Raw genomic sequence first — 21,961 nt, 5'->3', positions numbered from 1 at the left:
CAAGGGTCCTGGGATCAAAACCCACATCAGGCTCTCTGCTCAGCAGGGAGCCTGCTTCCCCTTCTCTCTTTCTCTGCCTGCCTCTCTGCCTACTTGTGATCTCTGTCAAATAAATAAATAAAATTTAAAAAAAAAGAGATAGAGTTACTCTTTGATCCAGCAATTTCACTACTAGATATTTATCCAAAGGATACAACAATAGTGATTTAAAGGAGCACATGCACCCCAATGTTTTTAGAAGCAATGTCCCCTATTGACAAAATATGGAAAGAACCCAAATGTCTATCAACAGATGAATGGATAAAGAAGATATGGTATCTATACACAATGCAATAATACTCACACATCAAAAAGAATGAAATCTTGCCATTTGTAATGACGTGGATGGGACTGGAGGGTATTGTGTTAAGTAAATAAGTCAGTCAGAGAAAGACCAATACATATTATTTCTCTCATATGTGGAATTTAAGAAACAAAATAGAGGAACATAGGGAAAGAAAAGGAAATAAAAAATAAATTTAAAAGAGAGTAGGAGGGAAAGTATAAGAGATCTTAACTACAAAAAACTGAGGGTTGCTGGAGGGGAAAGGGTAGATGTTGGGATAATTGGGTAAAGGGCATTAAGAAGGCACTTGATGTAATGAGCACTGGATGTTACATACAACTGATGAATCACTGGATTATATACCCCTTAATCTAATAATACAGTATATGTTAATATAAATATGTAAATACCAAAATATAAATAAATAAATATAAATAAAATATAAATAAATAAATAAATAAATAAATAATTGGAAGATAGAGTTATCCTATGACCCAGCAGCTGCACTACTAATTATTTATCCTAATGGATAATAGAATAGTGATTCAAAGGGGGCACATTGAATCTAATGTTTATAGAAGTAATGTCCACAATTGTCAAACTATGAAAAGAGTCCAGATGTACATTGACAGATGAATGGATAAAGAAGAAATATATATATATATATATATATATATATATATATATATATAATGGAATATTACTCTGCCACCAAAAGGAACAAAACCTTGGCATTTGCAATGATATGAATGGAACTAGAGGGTATTATGCTGAGTTAAATGAGTCAGTTAGAGAAAGGCCAATACCATGAGTTCACTCATGTGTGGAATTTAAGAAATTTAAGAAACAAATCAGATAAACTTAGTAGATGGGAAGGGAAAAATAAAGTAAGATGAATACAGTGAGGGTGACAAGCCATAAGGGACCTTTAACTGTAGGAAACAAACTTAGGGTTACTGGATGTGAGGTGGGTTGGAGGATGGGGTAACTGGGTGATGTATTAAGGAGGACGCTTGAAGTAATGAGCACTGGGTGTTGTATACAACTGATGAATCACTAAATTCTTCCTCTGAAACAAGTAATACAGCATATATTAGTATAAAGATATAAGTTTTAAAAAACTAAACATAAAGCTAATCTAAGACCTAGCATTTGGACTACTAGGCCTATATCCAAAGGATAAAAACATAGTGACTTGAAGGGGCACATGCACCCTAATGTCTCCATTACAGCATTAATTAATACAGCATTAATTTTCACAGTAGCTAATAAATGGAAAGTGCCCAGATGTCCATTAACAGATGAATGGATAAAGAAGATGTGGTGTGTTTATATAGTGGAACATTACCCAGCCATCAAAAACAATGAAATCTTAAAAAAAAAATGAAATCTTGCCATTTGCAATGGCATGGATAGAACTAGAGGATATTATGCTAAGCATATAAGTCACTCAGAGAAAGACAAATACTGTATGATTTCACTCATATGTGGAATTTAAGAAGGAAAGGAGATGGACTTGGAGTAGGGAAGGAAAAATAAAATAAGATGAAACATGGAGACAAATTCTCAAAAGGGACACTTAACTATAGGAAACAAACTGAGGGTTGTTGAAGGGGAGGTGATTATGGGGCTGCAGTAATTGGGTGATGGGCTTTAGGAGGGCACTTAAAGTAATAAGCATAGGGTGTTGTATGCAACTAACAAATCACTAAATTCTAACTCTGAAACTAATAATAATACAGTATATGTTAATTAAATTGAATTTAATTAAAAATTAAAAAAAACTTTAAGCAAATTTTTGTTAACAGAGATTGTCATATAATTAGATTATTTTTCTACTTTAGACACATTTATTCTTACTCTCCACAGAAAGGCTGCTTCTCAATTTTCCATCTGGTGATGGCAATCACTAAAATCCCAAGTTCAACAGAATGGTTGTAAAAATGCCTCAGTGATTTCAGTTGAAAGCAACACATTTGTTACATGGCTCTTGCACTTAGGTATCAGGAATGTACAAATGTGTTTTCATTAAAAAACACAAAATAGATTTTCTGTAGGCATTGACAAAGACAGAATTAAACAATGATATGTTGTTAACTGAAATCAGCAAGTATTGGTTATACTTATCTTCTTAAACATCAGCCAGGCTTTTCTTCAGTCATTACCTTCAGCTGACTTCTCTGAAGTTGTTAGTGAGAATCAACTGGGTGATTGGTGAGAATCAATTGCATTGTACTTCCTCTCTCAGTTTATTAATAAAGTACTACTTTAAGAATTAGGATATGCCACCTCCTATACCACATCCCATTCCACCCATTCTAGGGTCTTTAGGAATTTCAGTGACTAGATCTTCTCTTGAACTTAACAGAGAGGCAACTTTGGCAGTAACCAATAAAACCGTTCTTACAACCTTAGTTGAGTCAATTATTCCTTTTTCCTTTATTCAATGATGAGTCAATTATTCCTTTTCCCATGATATTCACAAAACCTCTAAGCATAACCTCATACTCATCTTCTGAGGAACTTTGCATAATTTTCTCAATTATTAGTGATACTTCAGTATCTACATTCTTAGCAATGGTCATTGCAGGAATTTTGGGTGTTTAAATAATTTCTATATCAGTTTTTTGATCTTCAGGAGCTAAATTTTTTTAAGATTTTATTTATTTATTTGAGAGAGAGGGAGAGAGAGAGAGAGAGAGAGAGAGAGCATAAGTGGGCGAGGGACAAAAGGAGAGCGAGAAGCAGACTGTCCACTGAGCATGGAGTCCAATGCAACATGGGGCTTGATCCTAGGACACTGAGATCATGTCCTAAGCCAAACGCAGCTGCTTAACCAAGTGAGCTGCCTGGATACCCCAGAAACTGGAATTATTGATTCCAAAGCTGGAATGCTTCAAAGCATGACACAATCCCTTCCCAGAACAATGCCTTCAACAGAATCTCATGTAGCATTGAGGGAAACCATAGCTGTTTTTCTTTTCAATATCACTTGTCCCATCAACTTTCAGCACAGCTGCTCTATCTGAAAGTTTGGGCAGACGTTCAATCAGTTTTTCCTTTTCATTTTCACTAGTTGTGATATCTAACTGCTTGATGATTTCTTGAAGACAATTTTCAATTTGAGCCTTGTCACAATTTCTTTTCAAGATCATGGCATCGTCTTTGGTCACAATGACCTCTCCAACTTTTGCTAAGTCATGAGGCTGAATATTTCAAGATTTGGGGGAAATTGGAGGGAGACATGAACCACGAGAGACTGTGGACTCTGAGAAACAAACTGGGGATTCTGGAAGGGAGGGGGGGTGTTGGGTGAGCCTGGTGATAGGTATTAAGGAGGGCACATATTGCATTGAGCACTGGGTGTGATGCATAAACAATGAATCTTGGAACACTGAAAAAAATAAAATAAAGTTAAAAAAAAGATTTAGTGTCAATCCTTCTTTTCCAAACACTGTACCACCAATAGCAACTACTTTCTCTTTAGTATGATTCTTTTCATTGTCACCAAAACCTAGCACTTTGACTGCTACAACCAGAAGGCTAATTTTTAGTCTATTAAAAATGAGTTTATTCAGATCTTCTTCGTCAACATCTAGTGATTATGACCAAGGGTTAATGGGGAGCAATGGTAATTTCAGGAGCATACACAGTGTCTTGGACTCTGGAAACTTTCTTTTCACCTCCATAGAATACAGAATAATGGAATTCATATTTCTGACCTTTTGATGTATTAATGAAGTATGGAGAAATACACTTTCAATCAAATTTCATGCCCTGAATTATTTCTAATTCATCATTAAGTGTTTTTCCATCCTTTACTATGATGACTCCCATTATTCTAGCTTTTTTTTATTGCATCAGAAATGATGCTGCACATTTCTTTGTTTCCATTAGCAGAAATTGTAGAAATCTGAGCAATTTCATCAGGGGTTGTCACAAGTTTAGACTGCTTCTTAAGTTCAGCAATTACAGCATCAACAGCTAACATCACACCTCTCCTGATTTTCACAGGATTAGCACTTTTGCTTATCTCCAAGCCTTCCTTGGCAATAGAGTGTGCCAGGAAAATAGAAGTAGTGGTGTCATCACCAGGCTCTTTATTTGTGTTACTGACATCTTGAAGAGGTTTAGTACCAATATTTTTATATTTATCTTTAACCCAATGGACTTTGCAACAGTCACACCATCTTTTGATACTTTGGGTCTTTTCCAACTCTTTCCAATAATCACTGTTCTTCCTTTTGGCCCCACAGTAAGAGCTATAAATATCAACTAAAAGGTCTACACATTGAAGCATTAAATTTCAGGCATCTACACCAAATTTTACTTCTTTGGAACAAACCTGAATGAGATGAGCTAATGTCCTAGACGCTGGCCTAATTTCAGGAAGAACTGCAGGTGTAATCAAAGCATTTCTGTGGGGCAGCAGCAGGGTGTGCCAACACTCAGGCAAGTTGTAGGAAGCAAGTGAGAGGAAGATTTCCTCCTGTTGTGAATTTTAGTTGATTTTTTCTTCTATCAAGTATCAATCACTCAGATGTCCTATTCATATAGTAACATAATTTTCCAAGACATATTTAATTTCAAGAATTATTTCCCATTATCCTTCCAAGCCATCAGAGTGTTCAATAAGTTCCAGTTTTTTCAAAGTCTGAAGTTACATCTTTTGGATTGCATCTGGTACCAAGAAGCAACACAAAAACATTATTTATCGAATATTATGGTCATATTTAAAGTTTGGGGAGTGTAGCTACCACACTACTAAAAGAAATATTCAGAGAATGGAAAAATATATAAGGCTAGTAAATGGTGATAATGATGAGGACCTCCACAAACCTTGGTTAGGCCATACTTTGCTCCTAGACCATGGTTTAATGCTCTAACTTCTAGTTGAGGAATATATTTTAAGATCTTAAAGTTATAAAATGATAATTTATTATTATGTAATAATTCAGCACTTTACATTTTTCAGAAAGATGATTCACTCATCTTGAGGCAGAAGGGAATAAGTAAGAAGGTTCAAGGTTAGTTTTACCCAAGTGTTTTTCTTGTTTCTGCCAACTTGTAAACTGTACATGTGACTTTTTAGTTAATATGACTGAAAGTGAAATAAAAAGTAGAAAAGTCTCTCCAAAGTGGAAATATACGTTCCAGGTGTTTAGGAAAATTAATATTTATTCTAAATTGTGGTCCTTTAACTTTTAAGATCTTCACTTTGCATAGATCATCAAGAAGGAATAGTTAATACTTAATGTTCAAACTGTACATAAGAGCCATCTGGAAACATTCTGCTACTTAATGAAAAGTGTAGATAAAGCAGCTCTCCTTGAATTCACTGTTCATATATACTTTTCTTTAGTGTGTGTGTGTGTGTGTGTGTGTGTGTGTACAGGTAATTGGGCTATGGTTCTTTTGGATTGAGTCTTATCTGTAGTCACAAGATAAGTTCTCTTAGGCCTATGGAAGATTCTGAGCCAATATATATATAAAACACCTCTGATTAGCACAAATATTGAAAAGAACTATCAGTCTTTGAGATCAAAATATTCTGCTCCTGACTGTCGTACTGAACATTAAATGGGTAAAATGTGTTTCAGAGAATGATTTATTGAATTCTTACCATAGGTTTGCCTTCTGCTTATGTAACTCTATTGGAATCTCACATTCCATAGCTTTGGATTATTTTCTTTTGGATTGAGTCTTATCTGTAGTCACAAGATAAGTTCTCTTAGGCCTATGGAAGATTCTGAGCCAATATATATATATCACCTCTGATTAGCACAAATATTGAAAAGAACTATCAGTCTTTGAGATCAAAATATTCTGCTCCCGACTGTCGTACGGAACTTTAAATGGGTAAAATGTGTTTCAAAGAATGATTTATTGAATTCTTACCATCGGTTTGCCTTCTGCTTATGTAACTCTATTGGAATCTCTCATTCCATAGCTTTGGATTATTTTTGACAATTCTGACAGCATCAAAGGATAAAAGCCATGATATTATGAATAAGCCACACAAGTAAGAAATACAGATGTGGACTATAGACCTCCAAAGAAGAATTGAGCTGGTCGAGGATATGTGTCAGATATTGGAAATGTTAAGAGGTAAGTACTTTGATGATTATTGTTGTTGAGGTGTGTGTGTGTGTATTAGAGCAGAATTATTGCAAGAACATTGCCATGATCTATGTAATAGCTGTGACTATTTTTTTCTGACAAAGGGTTTTTATTTAAAATACATTAAAATCTCCAAAAACTCAGTAATAAGAAAACAATTCAATTTTAAAATATTCAAAAGAACAGAATACATACATCATCAAAGGAAAAGAAGAACAGAAAGCAAATAGATGTACAAAAAGATACTGAATATTATTTGTCATTAGGAAAATACCATGAAGAGACACACCACTGCACATTTTTAGAATAGCTAAAAAATTAAGTCGCAAATATTGGCAAAGATGCAGAGTGACTAGAAGTCACTACATTCCTAATAGGAGTACAAAATGGTACACATACTGTGGGATACACTATAGCAGGGTTTTTCAAATTTGAATTTGAATTTTTTTTTCAATTTATTTATTTTCAGAAAAACATTATTCACTATTTTTTCACCACACCCAGTGCTCCATGCAAGACGTGCCCTCTATAATACCCACCACCTGGTACCCCAGCCTCCCACCCCCCCAACTTCAAACCCCTCAGATTGTTTTTCAGAGTCCATAGTCTCTCATGGTTCACCTCCTTTTCCAATTTACCCAAATTCCCTACTCCTTTCTAACGCCCCTTGTCCTCCATGCTATTTGTTATGCTCCACAAATAAGTGAAACCATATGATAATTGACTCTCTCTGCTTGACTTATTTCACTCAGCATAATCTCTTCCAGTCCCGTCCATGTTGCTACAAAAGTTGGGTATTCATTCTTTCTGATGGAGGCATAATAGTCCATAGTGTATATGGACCACATCTTCCTTATCCATTCATCCGTTGAAGGGCATCTTAGTTCTTTCCATAGTTTGGCGACTGTGGCCATTGCTGCTATAAACATTGGGGTACAGATGGCCCGTCTTTTCACGACATCTGTGTCTTTGGGGTAAATACCCAGGAGTGCAATTGCAGGGTCATAGGGAAGCTCTATTTTTAATTTCTTGAGGAATCTCCACACTGTTCTCCAAAGAGGCTGCACCAACTTGCATTCCCACCAACAGTGTAAGAGGGTTCCCATTTCTCCACGTCCTCTCCAACACATGTTGTTTCCTGTTTTGTTAATTTTGGCCATTCTAACTGGTGTAAGGTGATATCTCAATGTGGTTTTAATTTGAATCTCCCTGAGGGCTAATGATGATGAGCATTTTTTCATGTGTCTGATAGCCATTTGTATGTCTTGTGACTATTTTTATAAGAAAATTAAGGATACTTTCAGAAAATTTAAACTGTCAAAGTGGTAGTGAAAATCTGAAAAGCTTTTTAGACTTTTTAACAGGAAATAAACTTAAGAGGGAGTAAATGAAAATGAACTATCATTTATTGAGCTCACTAATCAAGTACCAAAATATGTGTTATCCCATTTAATCCTCATAATAATTCTATGATGTATGTGCTATTATCTTCATTTTACACATAGAAAACAGTCTTAAATAGATTACTTGACTTGAAAAAAACTGTGCAACTATTAAGTTCAGGGTTGTGTTTTAGGCACAGGTATCTCTGACTTCTAACATTGTATGTAGAGAGAACCAAATATGTAAGAGAAAATTATCGCTGTACAGTTTTATGGTTTTCTTATGAAGAATTAAACACCCATTTAATTTTAATTTTCTGAGGAAAGTTTTTGACATAGTATATTCAGAAAATTCTTAAGCAACTCCAATATATGCACCTGAAGAAAAAAGTAGTGCTAGAGAAAGAAGCAACTAGTCTAAGCAATGAAATAGCTATGATTCTGACACTCTTCCTTTTTGTTTTTTCTGCATTTCTTCGGATAGTATGTAAATGCAAACCAAATTTTCCAGGGAAGGTGTATGTACCTAGAGCAGGTAAGTGTAGAAATGTAGACTTCTATTATGAAATCTGTTAAATTTATTCAGCTAAAGCAACAGTTTAACATTTATTTCAACTGATTGTAGGCTCATGTCACATACTTTTGGACACTTGATCACTCTAAGGAATTTAAGCCTCTTTTATTTTTATAGTTTAGAAATGTTTATGTTTCCTTCACTTTGCAGAAGCTTTTTGTCTTCAAGAAGTCCCAATAGTTCGTTTTTGCTTTTGTTTCCCTTGCCTCTGGTGACATGTCTAATATGAAGTTCCTAGGCTGAGGTCATAATTTTCAAGAAAAGTGGAAATATTGATTTAATTTTTATTAAACTACAGCCTTTATAAGTTCTTCCACATGGTGTTTAAACTTTTAATTACATCTTTAATATTTGTTTTATAATTTACTAAGTATGTACAAAATTATTGGGAACTGTAGCATTGTGGCAAGATCGTTTGATTTACAGACAAAATGAATTTGAATTTTAGTTCTGCCTCCTATTTACAAGATAAATTTGGGTAATTCATTTAACCTCTCTGAGCCTTACTTTTCTTTTATTTATTAAGTTTTTTATTATTATGTTCAGTTAGCCAACAAATAGTAGTACATCATTAGTTTTTGGTGTAATGTTCAATGATTCACTAGTTGCATATAACACCCAGTGCTCTTCACAACACATGCCCTCCTTATTAAGTTTTTTAAAAAAAATTTAATTCCAATATAGTTAGCATACAGTGTTATATTAGTTTCAGGTGCACAATATAGCGATTCAAGAATTCTGCACATTACTAAATGCTCATGATGATTAATGTACACTTTATTCCCCATCACCTATTTCACCCATCCCCACCACCCTCTTCTTCTCTGACAACTATAAGTTTGGTCTCTACAGTTAACAGTCTGTTTCTTCATTTCTCTCTCTCTTTCTCTCATTTTAACTTTAATCATTTGTTTTCTTTCCTAAATTCCACATATGAGTGAATTTTGTGGTATTTTTCTTTAACTGACTTATTTTACTTAGCATTATACTCTCTAGTTCTATCCAAATTTTGAAAATGGCAAAATTTCATTCTTTTTTGTGTCTGAGTAATATTCTATTGTATATATACCATATCGTCTATAGCCACTCATCTATCTGAACTTCAGTTCTCTCATCTCTAATATGGCAGAAATAATCCATATCTCATATAGTTTTGTGTGAATAACTTGATATAATAAATGTGAATGTACTTTATAGACAATAAAATTTCATAACAATGTGAGGGAAAAGGAAATCTTTTCCATTTTAGGGAACACTAAAGGACCGAGGAACTGTTTCTTTGGAAAAGATCAATAAAATTGATAAACCTGTAGCCAGACTTATCAGAAAGTAAGAGAAAGGACCCGCATAAATAAAATAATAAAGAGGAGAGATCACAACTGACACTGCAGAAATACAAAAAATTGCAACAGAATATTATGAAAAATTGTATGCAAATAATTCAGGCAATCTGGAAGAAAAGGATAAATCACCAAACTAAAATAGGTAGAAAGAGAAAATTTGAACAGACTAATAACTAGTAAAGAAATTGAATCAGTAATCAAGAAACTCTCAGCAAACCAAAGCCCGGGGATGGCCTCACAGGCAAATTTTACCAAACATTTAAAGAAGAGTTAATACCATTTCTTCTCAAACAGTTCCAAAAAACAGAAATGGAAATAAAACTTCCAAACTCATTCTATCAAGCCACCATTACCCTGATTCCCAAACCAAAGACCCTCACTCAAAAAGAGAACTATGGGTCATTATCCCTAATGAACATGGATGCAAAAATTCTCAACAAAATACTGGCCAATTTAATCCAACAATATATTATAAGAATAATTCCCCATGATAAGATGGAATTTATTTCTGGAATGTAAGTGTGGTTTAATATTTAAAAATTGATCAATAAGCTGCACCACATTAATATAAGAAAGCATAAGAATCATATTATACTCTCAGTGGATGCAGAGAAAGAATTTGAGAAAGTAAAACATCTATTATTGCTAAAAAAAACATCCTCAACATAGTGGGGCTATAGGGAGCATACCTCAACATCATAAAGGTTATATACAAAAGACCTAGAGCTAATATCATCCTTGATGGGGAAAAACTGAGATAAAAAGGTAAAAACTCTACTGGAAAATAATGAATACTGTTTTTCTGAAAATAAATTGGAAAAAAAATAAATACTGTCAATTAAAAAAAAAACTCTTCTGAAAAGCAAAAGAAACAACCAACATAATTAAAAGTAACCTTTAGAATGGGAGAATATATTCGCAAAGGACATATCTGATAAAGGGCAAGTATCCAAAACATATATAAAAAAAACTTGTCAGTATCTACTTACTCCAAGAAAAACAAAATCCAGTTAAAAGATGGTCAAAAAACATGATTCTTTATATGGAAAACCCAAAAGACTCCACCTCCAAACTACTAGAACTCATACAGCAATTCAGCAACATGGCAGGATACAAAGTCAATGTGCAGAAATCAGTGGCTTTCTTATACACTAACAATGAAAATACAGAAAGGGAAATTAGAGAATCGATTCCATTTACTATAGCACCAAGAACCATAAGATACCTTGGAATAAAACTAGCTAAAGAGGTAAAGGATCTGTACTTGAGGAACTATAGAACACTCATGAAAGAAATTGAAGAAGACACAAAAAGATGGAAGACCATTCCATGCTCTTGGATCGGAAGAATAAACATTGTTAAAATGTCTATACTGCCTAGAGCAATCTATACTTTTAATGCCATTCCGATCAAAATTCCACCGGCATTCTTCAAAGAGCTGGTGCAAATAATCCTAAAATTTGTATGGAATCAGAAGAGACCCCGAATCGCTAAGGAAATGTTGAAAAACAAAAATAAAGCTGGCGGCATCACCTTACCTGATTTCAAGCTTTATTACAAAGCTGTGATCACCAAGACAGCATGGTACTGGCATAAAAACAGACACATAGACCAGTGGAACAGAGTAGAGAGCCCTGATATGGACCCTCAACTCTATGGTCAATTAATCTTTGACAAAACAGGAAAAAATATACAGTGGAAAAAAGACAGTCTCTTCAATAAATGGTGCTGGGAAAACTGGACAGCTATATGTAGAAGAATGAAACTCGACCATTCTCTTACACCGTACACAAAGATAAACTCAAAATGGATAAAAGACCTCAACGTGAGACAGGAATCCATCAGAATCCTAGAGGAGAACATAGGCAGTAATCTCTTTGATATCAGCCACAGCAACTTCTTTCAAGATACGTCTCCAAAGGCAAAGGAAACAAAAGCGAAAATAAACTTCTGGGACTTCATCAAAATGAAAAGCTTCTGCACAGCAAAGGAAACAGTCAACAAAACAAAGAGGCAACCCACGGAATGGGAGAAGATATTTGCAAATGACAGTACAGACAAAAGGTTGATATCCAGGATCTATAATGAACTCCTCAAACTCAACCCACACGAAACAGACAAACACATCAAAAAATGGACAGAAGATATGAACGGACACTTCTCCAATCAAGACACACAAATGGCTATCAGACACATGAAAAAATGCTCATCATCATTAGCCCTCAGGGAGATTCAAATTAAAACCACATTGAGATATCACCTTACACCAGTTAGAATGGCCAAAATTAACAAAACAGGAAACAACATGTGTTGGAGAGGATGTGGAGAAAGGGGAGCCCTCTTACACTGTTGGTGGGAATGCAAGTTGGTGCAGCCTCTTTGGAGAACAGTGTGGAGATTCCTCAAGAAACTAAAAATAGAGCTTCTCTACGACCCTGCAATTGCACTCCTGGGTATTTACCCCAAAGACACAGATGTCGTGAAAAGAAGGGCCATCTGTACCCCCAATGTTTATAGCAGCAATGGCCACGGTCGCCAAACTATGGAAAGAACCAAGATGCCCTTCAACGGATGAATGGATAAGGAAGATGTGGTCCATATACACTATGGAGTATTATGCCTCCATCAGAAAGGATGAGTACCCAAGTTTTGTAGCAACATAGATGGGACTGGAAGAGATTATGCTGAGTGAAATAAGTCAAGCAGAGAGAGTCAATTATCATATGGTTTCACTTATTTGTGGAGCATAACAAATAGCATGGAGGACAAGGGGCGTTAGAGAGGAGAAGGGAATTTGGGTAAATTGGAAGGGGAGGTGAACCATGAGAGACTATGGACTCTGAAAAACAATCTGAGGGGTTTGAAGTGGCTGGGGGGTGGGAGGTTGGGGTACCAGGTGGTGGGTATTATAGAGGGCACGTCTTGCATGGAGCACTGGGTGTGGTGAAAAAATAATGAGTACTGTTTTTCTGAAAATAAATAAATTGGAAAAAAAAACGATGGTCAAAACACAAGAATAGACACTTTTTTCCCCAAAGAAGACATCTAGATGACTAATAGATACATGAAAATGTGCTCAACACCCCCCATTATCAGGGAAATACAAATCAAAACTACAATGATATACCACTACATACTTGTCAGAATGCTGAAAACTAACAAGACAAGAAACAACAAGTGTAGGTGAGGATGTAGAGAAAGGGGAACTCTGTTATACTGTTGGTGGGAATGCAAACTGGTACAGCCACTATAGAAAACAGTATAGAGGTTCCTCAAAAAGTTAAAAATTGAGATACCTTATCACCCAGCAATTTCACTATAAGTATTTGCCAAAAGGATAAAAGAAGATAGATTCAAAGGGGTACATGCACTGCAATGTTTATAGCAGCATTATCAACAATAGCCAGACAATGGAAAGAGCCCAAATGTCCATCAACTGATGAATATATAAGAAGATGTGGCATATGTATATGTAATGGAATATTCTCAGACATCAAAAAGAATGAAATCTTGCCATTTACAATAATATGAATGGAGTTAGAGAGTATTATGTTAAGGAAGATGTTAGTCAGACAAAGATAAACACCATATGATTTCACTCATGTAGAGTTTAAGAAACAACACAGGTGAGTGCATGGGGAAAATGAGAGAAGCAAAGCATAAAGCATATTCTTAAGTATAAGTAACACACTGAAGGTTGCTGGAGGAGAGGTAGGCAGGGAGATGAGTTAAATGGGTGTTAGAGATGGAGGACTTTTTTTGTGTGTGTGATGAGAACTGGGTGTTGTATGTGATGAATCACTAAATCCTGTACATGAAACTAATTTTACACTGTATGTTAACTAACTGGAATATAAATAAATACTTGGAAAAAGGAAAACAAGAAGCTAAGTCTCAAATTTTATAATAAATTAAGAGCTTCAAAATACCTTTTCTAAAATTATTGAGGCTGAAAAATTTGCAGAAAGTCACATAGTTAATACATGGTATAACCAGAAATCCAACTTTGGACTGTGTGTCTCTAAGGTCAATATTCTCTCCACAACACTAAGCTGCCTAGGTGATTGTATCCAGCCGTACAAGTGGATTAAATGTATGAAATGAATTCAATGGAATGATTACTGAGAGAGGAAGATGGTTGCAGATTAGGAGGACCCTGGGCTTGCCTGTCCCACTAACACAACTAGATAACTATGAAATAATCTTAAAAGCCCCATAAATATACCTGTTGGTGGAGCATATGACTCTTTCATGTGTTTGAGCCACATGTGGGGTGCAGAGATTACATAAATAAATAAAACAGGCATTTGTAGTAAAAGATGTATATTACATTCTATAATATAATCACAGAAAGGACCAATTCAACGAGAAGATCTAACAATTTTAAATATTTGTGAACCTAAAATTAAGGCAACCAAATGTTTCAAAAATGTGAATAACAAATATAAAAGAGCTAATCAATAATAATACAATAATAGTAGGGGACCTTAATACCTCACTTACATCAATGGACAGATCATCTAAATGGAACGCTAACATAAAAACAATGGTTTTAAAAGACACACTGGACAAAACGGAGTTAACATGTATTCACACACACACACACACACACACACACACACACACATATATATATATAGTTTTTTTCTTTTCTTTCATTTTATGTATTTATTTGTTGGTGGATAAAGATGTTTTTAATTTCTTTTCAGTGTTCCAGAACTGTTTATACACCACACCCAGTGCTCCATGCAATACGTGCCCTCCATAATATCCACCACCAGACTCACAAAACATCCCATGCTTCTCCCCTCCAAAACCATCAGTTTATTTCTCTGAGTCCACTGTCTCTCATGGTTCATCTTCCCCTCCAATTGTCCCCAACTCCCTTCTCCTCTACATCTCCCCATGTCTTCTGTGCTATTTCTCTTTTTTTTCTGTACTATTTCTCATGCTCCACAAATAAGCAGAACCTTATGATAATTGACTCTCTCTGCTTGACTCAAGTCTTCCAGTCTTGTCTCTTCCAATCTTGTCCATGTTGATACAAAAGTTGGGCATCCCTCCTTTCTGATGGAGGCATAATACTCCATTGTATATATGGACCACATCTTCCTTACCCATTCGTCCATTGAAGGGCATCTTGGTTCTTTCCACAGTTTGGCGACCATGGTTATTGCTGCTATGAACATTGGGGTACAGATGGCCCTTCTCTTCACTACATCTGTATCTTTGTGGTAAATACCCAGTAGTGCAATTGCAGGGTCATAGGGAAGCTCTATTTTTAATTTCCTAAGGAATCTACACACTGTTTTCCAACGTGGCTGCACCAACTTGCATTCCCACCAACTGTAAGAGGGTTCCCCTTTCTCCACATCCTCTCCAACACATGTTGTTTACTGTCTTGTTAATTTAGGTCATTATAACTGGTGTAAGGTTGTGTCCCAGTGTGGTTTTGATTTAAATATCCCTGATGGCTAATGATAATGAACATTTTTTCATGTGTCTGTTAGCCATTTGTATGTCTTCTTTGAACAAGTGTCTGTTCAGGTCTTCTGCCCATTTTTTGATGTGATTATCTGTTTTGTGTGTGTTCACTTTGAGGAGTTCGTTATAGATCTTGGATATCAGCCCATTTTCTGTAGTGTCATTTACGAATATCTTCTCCCATTCCGTGGGTTGCCTCTTTGTTTTGTTGACTGTTGCAGATATTTTTTTAAATACTTCATTTATTTGGGGGAAGGACAGCAAAGGGAGAGGAGGAGAAATCTTTAAGCAGACTCCATGTTGAGCATAGAGCCTGATGTGGGACTTGACCTCAAAACACTGACATCATGATCTCAAGCCAAAACCAAGAGTCAAATGCTTAACTGACTGTGTTACCCAGGCAGCTCAGGATGAAGATTTTATTTTTTTTATAAGCAGAACAAAACACACCCAGAATCTAGTTTAGGGGGCCTTGTTTTTTACTTTTCTTTGTTGTTTTGTTTTGTGTTTTTCTTCCCCCCTTTTTTTTCTGGACAAAAATATGAGACAGAGAAATTCCCTCCAAAGGAAAAAAAAAGTGGGAAGTATAACTCAAGGCCAGGGATTTAATCAATACAGATACAAGTAAGATGTCTGAGCTAGAACTTATTTTTTGAAAGATTTTATTTATTTATTTCACAGAGATAGACACAGTGACAAAGAGAGAACACAAGCAGGGGAGTAGGGGAGGGAGAAACAGGCTTCCTACTGAAAAGGGAGCCTGATGTGGGGCTCGGTCCCAGGGCCCCAGGATCATGACCTGAGCCAAATGCAGATGCTTAATGAATGAGCCACCCATGTGCCCCTCTGAACTAGAATTTAAAACAAAACTTATAAGAATGCTAGCTGTGTTTGAAAAAAGCATAGAAGACACTAAAGAATCCCTTACTGCAGAGTAAAAGAACTAAAATCTAGTCAGGCCAAAATTTAAAATGCTATAAGTAAGATGCAATCCCAAATGGGGGTCATAAAAACAGTAATGCATGCAGTAGAGTAATGAGTCCGTGATACAGAAGAGAAAACTGTGGAAAATACTGAAGCCAAAAAGAGGGAGAAAGGGTAATGGGCCATGAGGGCAAACATAGGGAATTTAGCAACTTCTTAATACATAATAACATTCATATCATAGAAATCTGAGAGGCAGAAGAGAGAGATAAAGGGGCAGAAGATTTATTCAAATAAATTATAGCTATAAAAATTCCCTAATCTGGAGAAGGACACAGACATCTAAATCCAAGAAGCAAAGATAACTCCCATTAAATTCAACAAAAGCCATCCATCACCAAAGGCATATTAGTCAAATACACAAAATACACAGACAAGGAAAGAATCCTGAAAGCAGCTAGGGAAAATAGATTTTACCTACAAGGAGGCAAAAATCAGTTATACAACAGCTTTTCCACAATAACTTGACAGGACAAAAAGAAGTAACAGGAAATATTCAACATGCTTTTGGGAAATATATGCAACCAATACTTTTTTATCCAGCAAGAAAGACAGTCTCTTCAATAACTGGTGCTGGGAAAACTGGACAGTTCTATGTAGAAGAATGAAACTCGATCATTCTCTTACCCTATACAAAATCATAAACTCAAAATGGATAAAAGACCTCCCCATGATACAGGAATCCATCAGAACCCTAGAGGAGAATTTAGGCAGTAACCTCTTCGATATCAGCCACAACAATTTCTTTCAAGATATGTCTCCAAAGGCAAGGGAAGCAAAAGCAAAAATGAACTTTTGGGACTTCGTCAAGATCAAAAGCTTCTGTGCAGCAAAGGAAACAATCAACAAAACAAAGAGGTAACCCACGGAATTGGAGAAGATATTTGCAAATGACAGTACAGACAAAGGGTGGATATCCAGGATCTATAAAGAACACCTCAAACTCAAGCACAAAACAGACGATCATATAAAAAAAATGGGCAGAAGATATGAACAGACACTTCTCCAATGAAGACATACAAATGGCTATCAGACACATGAAAAAATCTTCATCATCACTAGCCATCTGGGAGATTCAAATGAAAACCACATTGAGATAACACATTACAGTCGTTAGAATGGCAAAAATTAGCAATACATGAAACAACATGTGTTGGAGGGGATGTGGAGAAAGGGGAACCTCTTCCACTCTTGGTGGGAATGCAAGTTGGTGCAGCCTCTTTGGAGAACAGTGTGGAGATTCCTCAAGAATTAAAAATAGAACTTCCCTATAACCCTGCAATTGCACTACTGCGTATTTATCCCAAGGATACAGATGTAGTGAATATAAGGGCCATCTGTACCCCAATGTTTATAGCAGCAATGTCCACGGTCGCCAAACTGTGGAAAGAACCAAGATGTCTTTCAACGGACAAATGGATAAGGAAGATGTGGTGTATTAACACTATGGAATATTATGCCTCCATCAGAAAGGATGAATACCCAACTTTTCTAGCAATATGAAAGGGACTGAAAGAGATTATGCTGAGTGAAATCAGTCAAGCAGAGAGAGTCAATTATCATATGGTTTCACTTATTTGCGGAGCATAACAAATAGCATGGAGGACAGGGGGAGATGGAGAGGAGAAGGGTGTTGAGAGAAATTGGAAGGGGAGGAGAACCATGAGAGACTATGGACTCTGAAAAACAATCTGAGGGTTTTGAAGGGGCAGGGGAGTGGGAGGTTGGGGGGACCAGGTGGTCGGTATTGGAGAGGGAATGGATTACATGGAGCACTGGGTGTGGTGCAAAAACAATGAATACTGTTATGATGAAAAATATAAATAAATTTAAAAAAAAGAAGAATGAGAAAAAAAAAACCCAAAGTAGAACAGATTAATGAAACTAAGAGCTGGTAATCACCTAATCAGTCTTATCAAAAAGAAAAGAGAAAGGACCCAAATAGATAAAATCACAAATGAAAGAGGAGAGATCACAACCATGCCACAGAAATACAAGCAATTCTAAGAGAATATTATGAAAAACTATGTCAGTAAATGGGCAACCTGGAAGAAATGGTCTAATTTTTAGAGACTTACAAAGTACCAAAAGTGAAACAGGAATAGAAAATTTGAGCAGACCAATAACCAGCAAAGAAGTTGAATCAGCAATCAAAAAAATCTCCCAATAAATAAAAGTCCTGCACCTGATGGCCTCTCTGGGGAATTCTATCTGACATTTAAAGAAGAATTAATACCTATTTTTTTAGCAGAAATTCTCCTTTTTTTAAATTTTCAGCATAACAGTATTCATTATTTTTTCACCTTCTTCATGAACTGTTCCAAAAAATACAACTGGAAGAAAAACTTCCAAACTCATTTTACAAGACCAGTATTACTTCAATACCCAATTCAGACAAAAACCCCACCAAAAAGGAGAATTATAGACCAATATTTCTGAAGAGCATGGATGCAAACATTCTCAATATGAATCTAGCAAATCAAATTCAACAGTACTTTAAAAGAATTATTCACTACAATCAAGTGGGATTTATTCCCATGCTGCAGGGGTAGTTGAATGTTGATCAAAATGTGATACAACACAGTAATGAAAAAAAAAAGAGAAGAATCATATGATCCTGTCAATAAGTGCAGAAAAAGCATTTGAAAAATATATCTGAAAAATATAAAACACCGATGAAAGTAATTGAAGATAACACAAAGAAATGGGAAAACACTCCATGCTCATGGATTGAAAGAACAAACATAGTTAAAATGTCTATACTAAACCCTGAAAAAGTAAAGTTTAAAAAAATGTCTATACTACCCAAAGCAATCTACGCATTTTTCACAGATCCAGATCAAGCAATCTTAAAATTTGTATGGAAGGGAAAATGACCCTGAATTGTGAAAACAACTTTAAGAAATAATAGCAAAACTGGAGGCCTCACAATTCCCAGACTTCAAGATACATTGCGGAACTGCAGTAATCAAAACAGTATAGTATTGTCATAAAAATAGATACATAAAACAATAGAACAGAATAAAAATCTCAGAAATAGTCCCACAATTATATGGTTGATCAATCGCCAACAAAGCAGGAAACCATGTCCAATGAGAAGAGGATAGTTTTCTCAAAAAACCATGTTGGGAAAATTGGACAGCAACAGGGAAAAGAAAGGAACTGGATCTTTTTCTTATACCAGACACAAATACAAATTCAAAATGAATTGAAGACCTAAATGTGAGACCTAAAATGTTAAAAATCCTAGAGGAGAACCCAGGAAGTAATATCTTTGACATCAGACATAGCTACTTCTTTCTAGATGTGTCTCTTGAGGCAAGGGAAACACAAGCAAAAATAAACTATTTGTACTTTATCAAAATAAAGTTTTTGCACAACAAATGATTAAACCAACAAAAGTAAAATGCAACCTATGAAATGAAGGAAGATATTTGTAAATGGCATATCTGATAAAGGGTTAGGATCCAAAATATATAAAGACTTATAAAACCCAACACCCAAAAAATGAATATGCCAATTTATAACCAGACAGAAGACATGGAAAGACAATTTTCCAAAGAATACTTTATGAACACTACAGCAAAAAAACTATGCTGGCTAACTGAACATAAAAAAAGACATCCAGATAGCCAATAGACACATGAAAATATGGCCAATATAACTCATCATCACGGAAATACAAATCAAAACTACAATGAGATATCACCTCACACCTGTATGAATGGCTAAAATTAACAACACAAGAAAAAATAGGTATTGTTGAGTATGCAGAGAAAGGGGAACCCTCTTACACTGTTGGTGGGAGTGCAAACTGGTTCAGCCATTCTGGAAAACAATACAGAGTTTCCTCAAAAGTTAAAAATAGAACCATCCTATGATCCAGCAATTGCAGTACTAGGTTTTATCCAAAGCACACAAAAATATTAATTCAAAAGGATACATGCACCCCAATGTTTATAGCAGCTTTATCTATAATAGTGAAACTATGTACTACCCAAGTGTGCATTGACTGATGAACGTAAAATGAATATTTGTTATGAGGGAAATTAGTGAGAGAAAAACAAATATCATATGAATTCACTTATATTTGGAATTTAAGAAACAAAACAAAGGAGCAAATCAAAAAAAAGAATAAGTCAACTAAGAAGTACTCTTTAATTGTAGAGAACAAACTGTTGATTATCAGAGGAGGTGGGTGAGCGGATGGGTTATGATGGTGATTAAGGAGTGCATTTGTTATAACGATCATTGGGTTTTAAGTGGATGTTTTCAATCACTGCATTGTATACCTGAAATTAATATTACATTGTATGTTAACTAACTCAATGTAAATACAAACTTAAAATTACTTCATATTTGAGACTGATACTGCTAACCATATTCAAGCAATTGCACAAATAGAATATAAATGCTTCTTTCATAGCCCTTTGGATTATGAAAGATTAACGAAATAGTATTTGTAACACATTAAGATCATTGGAAGAAACTGACTACATAAGCATAATATTTAGGCATATCCCTCATACATTCAAAAAATATCAGGAAATAAGTGATGGTATATAAGAAGATAGGGATTATGTATCACATTTACTGTGCTGGTATAGACTTTTGCAGCAACTTCTGTACTCCCTCCTTTTCTTTTCCTATGTTTCTTTCTCTACCTCCCCAATAAATATACTGCAGGCCTTAAGGGTCTTAAGGGGAGTTATCTCTGTCAATGAATGCAGTGGCTGCTTATTATAAGTTTCACAGCAACAGCAAAAACCACCAACGGAGAGTTCATGTCTAAAATTGTTATTAATGATGATTACAGAAAATGGGGCATTTAAGAACTAAAATAAAAAACCTCAATTTCTCTTATAAATAAATGGTTTGTGAATTGCTATTTACAAGCACTTAATTTGCTAGTTTTCATGTTAAGTTTTAATCAGATCCTGCAAAAGAGATTTAGGTATATTAGATTCAAAGGCTTGGACAATGAGCATTAAGAAGAAGCCTAGGAGTAGGGAATTTGGGTAAATTGGAGGGGGAGATGAACCATGAGAGACTATGGACTCTGAAAAACGGTCTGAGGGGTTTGAAGTGGTGGGGGGTGGGAGGTTGGGGTACCAGGTGGTGGGTATTATAGAGGGCACGGCTTGCATGGAGCACTGGGTGTGGTGAAAAAATAATGAATACTGTTTTTCTGAAAATAAATAAATTGGGAAAAAATTTAAAAAAAATAATGAATACTGTTTTTCTGAAAATAAATAAATTGGAAAAAAAAAAAAAAGAAGAAGCAGCCTAGGGCACCTGGGCGGCTCAGTGGGTTAAGCCGCTGCCTTCGGTTCAGGTCATGATCTCAGGGTCCTGGGATCGAGTCCCGCATCAGGCTCTCTGCTCAACAGGGAGCCTGCTTCCTCCTCTCTCTCTGCCTGCCTCTCTGCCTACTTGTGATCTCTCTCTCTCTGTCAAATAAATAAATAAAATCTTGAATAAAAAAAAAGAAGCCTACTGTCACAAAAACATGCATTCCAACACTTTCCACTCCATGGAAAAGTAGGTATCAGATATTTACTATGGGTACAACTCTGTTGAGAGGCAACAACAGTTAAAGATATGGGCAATGACCTCCTGGGGATTACAGCCTGATGGGGAACATGGAGAGATAACTTCAACTACTATCTTATTTGACAAGGAAAACTAGCTTGTGAGGCAGGGAATGTTATTCACATTTCACAGATAGGGGAACTCAGGTTCAGAGAAC

General features: G+C 35.6%; 1 protein-coding gene and 1 pseudogene across 1 annotated transcript in view; one reads left to right on the top strand and one right to left on the bottom strand.

Moving 5' to 3' along the window:
- Nucleotides 1-2,600: 2,600 nt before the first annotated feature.
- Nucleotides 2,601-19,164, bottom strand: LOC122896622 (annotated as a pseudogene).
- Nucleotides 6,319-21,961, top strand: part of ZC3H12B (zinc finger CCCH-type containing 12B) — a 219,965-nt gene continuing 204,322 nt past the window's right edge. The window contains exon 1 of the mRNA XM_044234379.1: nt 6,319-6,433. The gene's annotated coding sequence lies outside the window, so the exon portion shown is untranslated. The remainder of the gene's footprint in view (nt 6,434-21,961) is intronic.

Source organism: Neovison vison, chromosome X, assembly GCF_020171115.1.
Source record: "Neovison vison isolate M4711 chromosome X, ASM_NN_V1, whole genome shotgun sequence".
Lineage (NCBI taxonomy): Eukaryota > Metazoa > Chordata > Mammalia > Carnivora > Mustelidae > Neogale > Neogale vison.
This window is presented reverse-complemented; position numbering and strand designations above follow the sequence as displayed.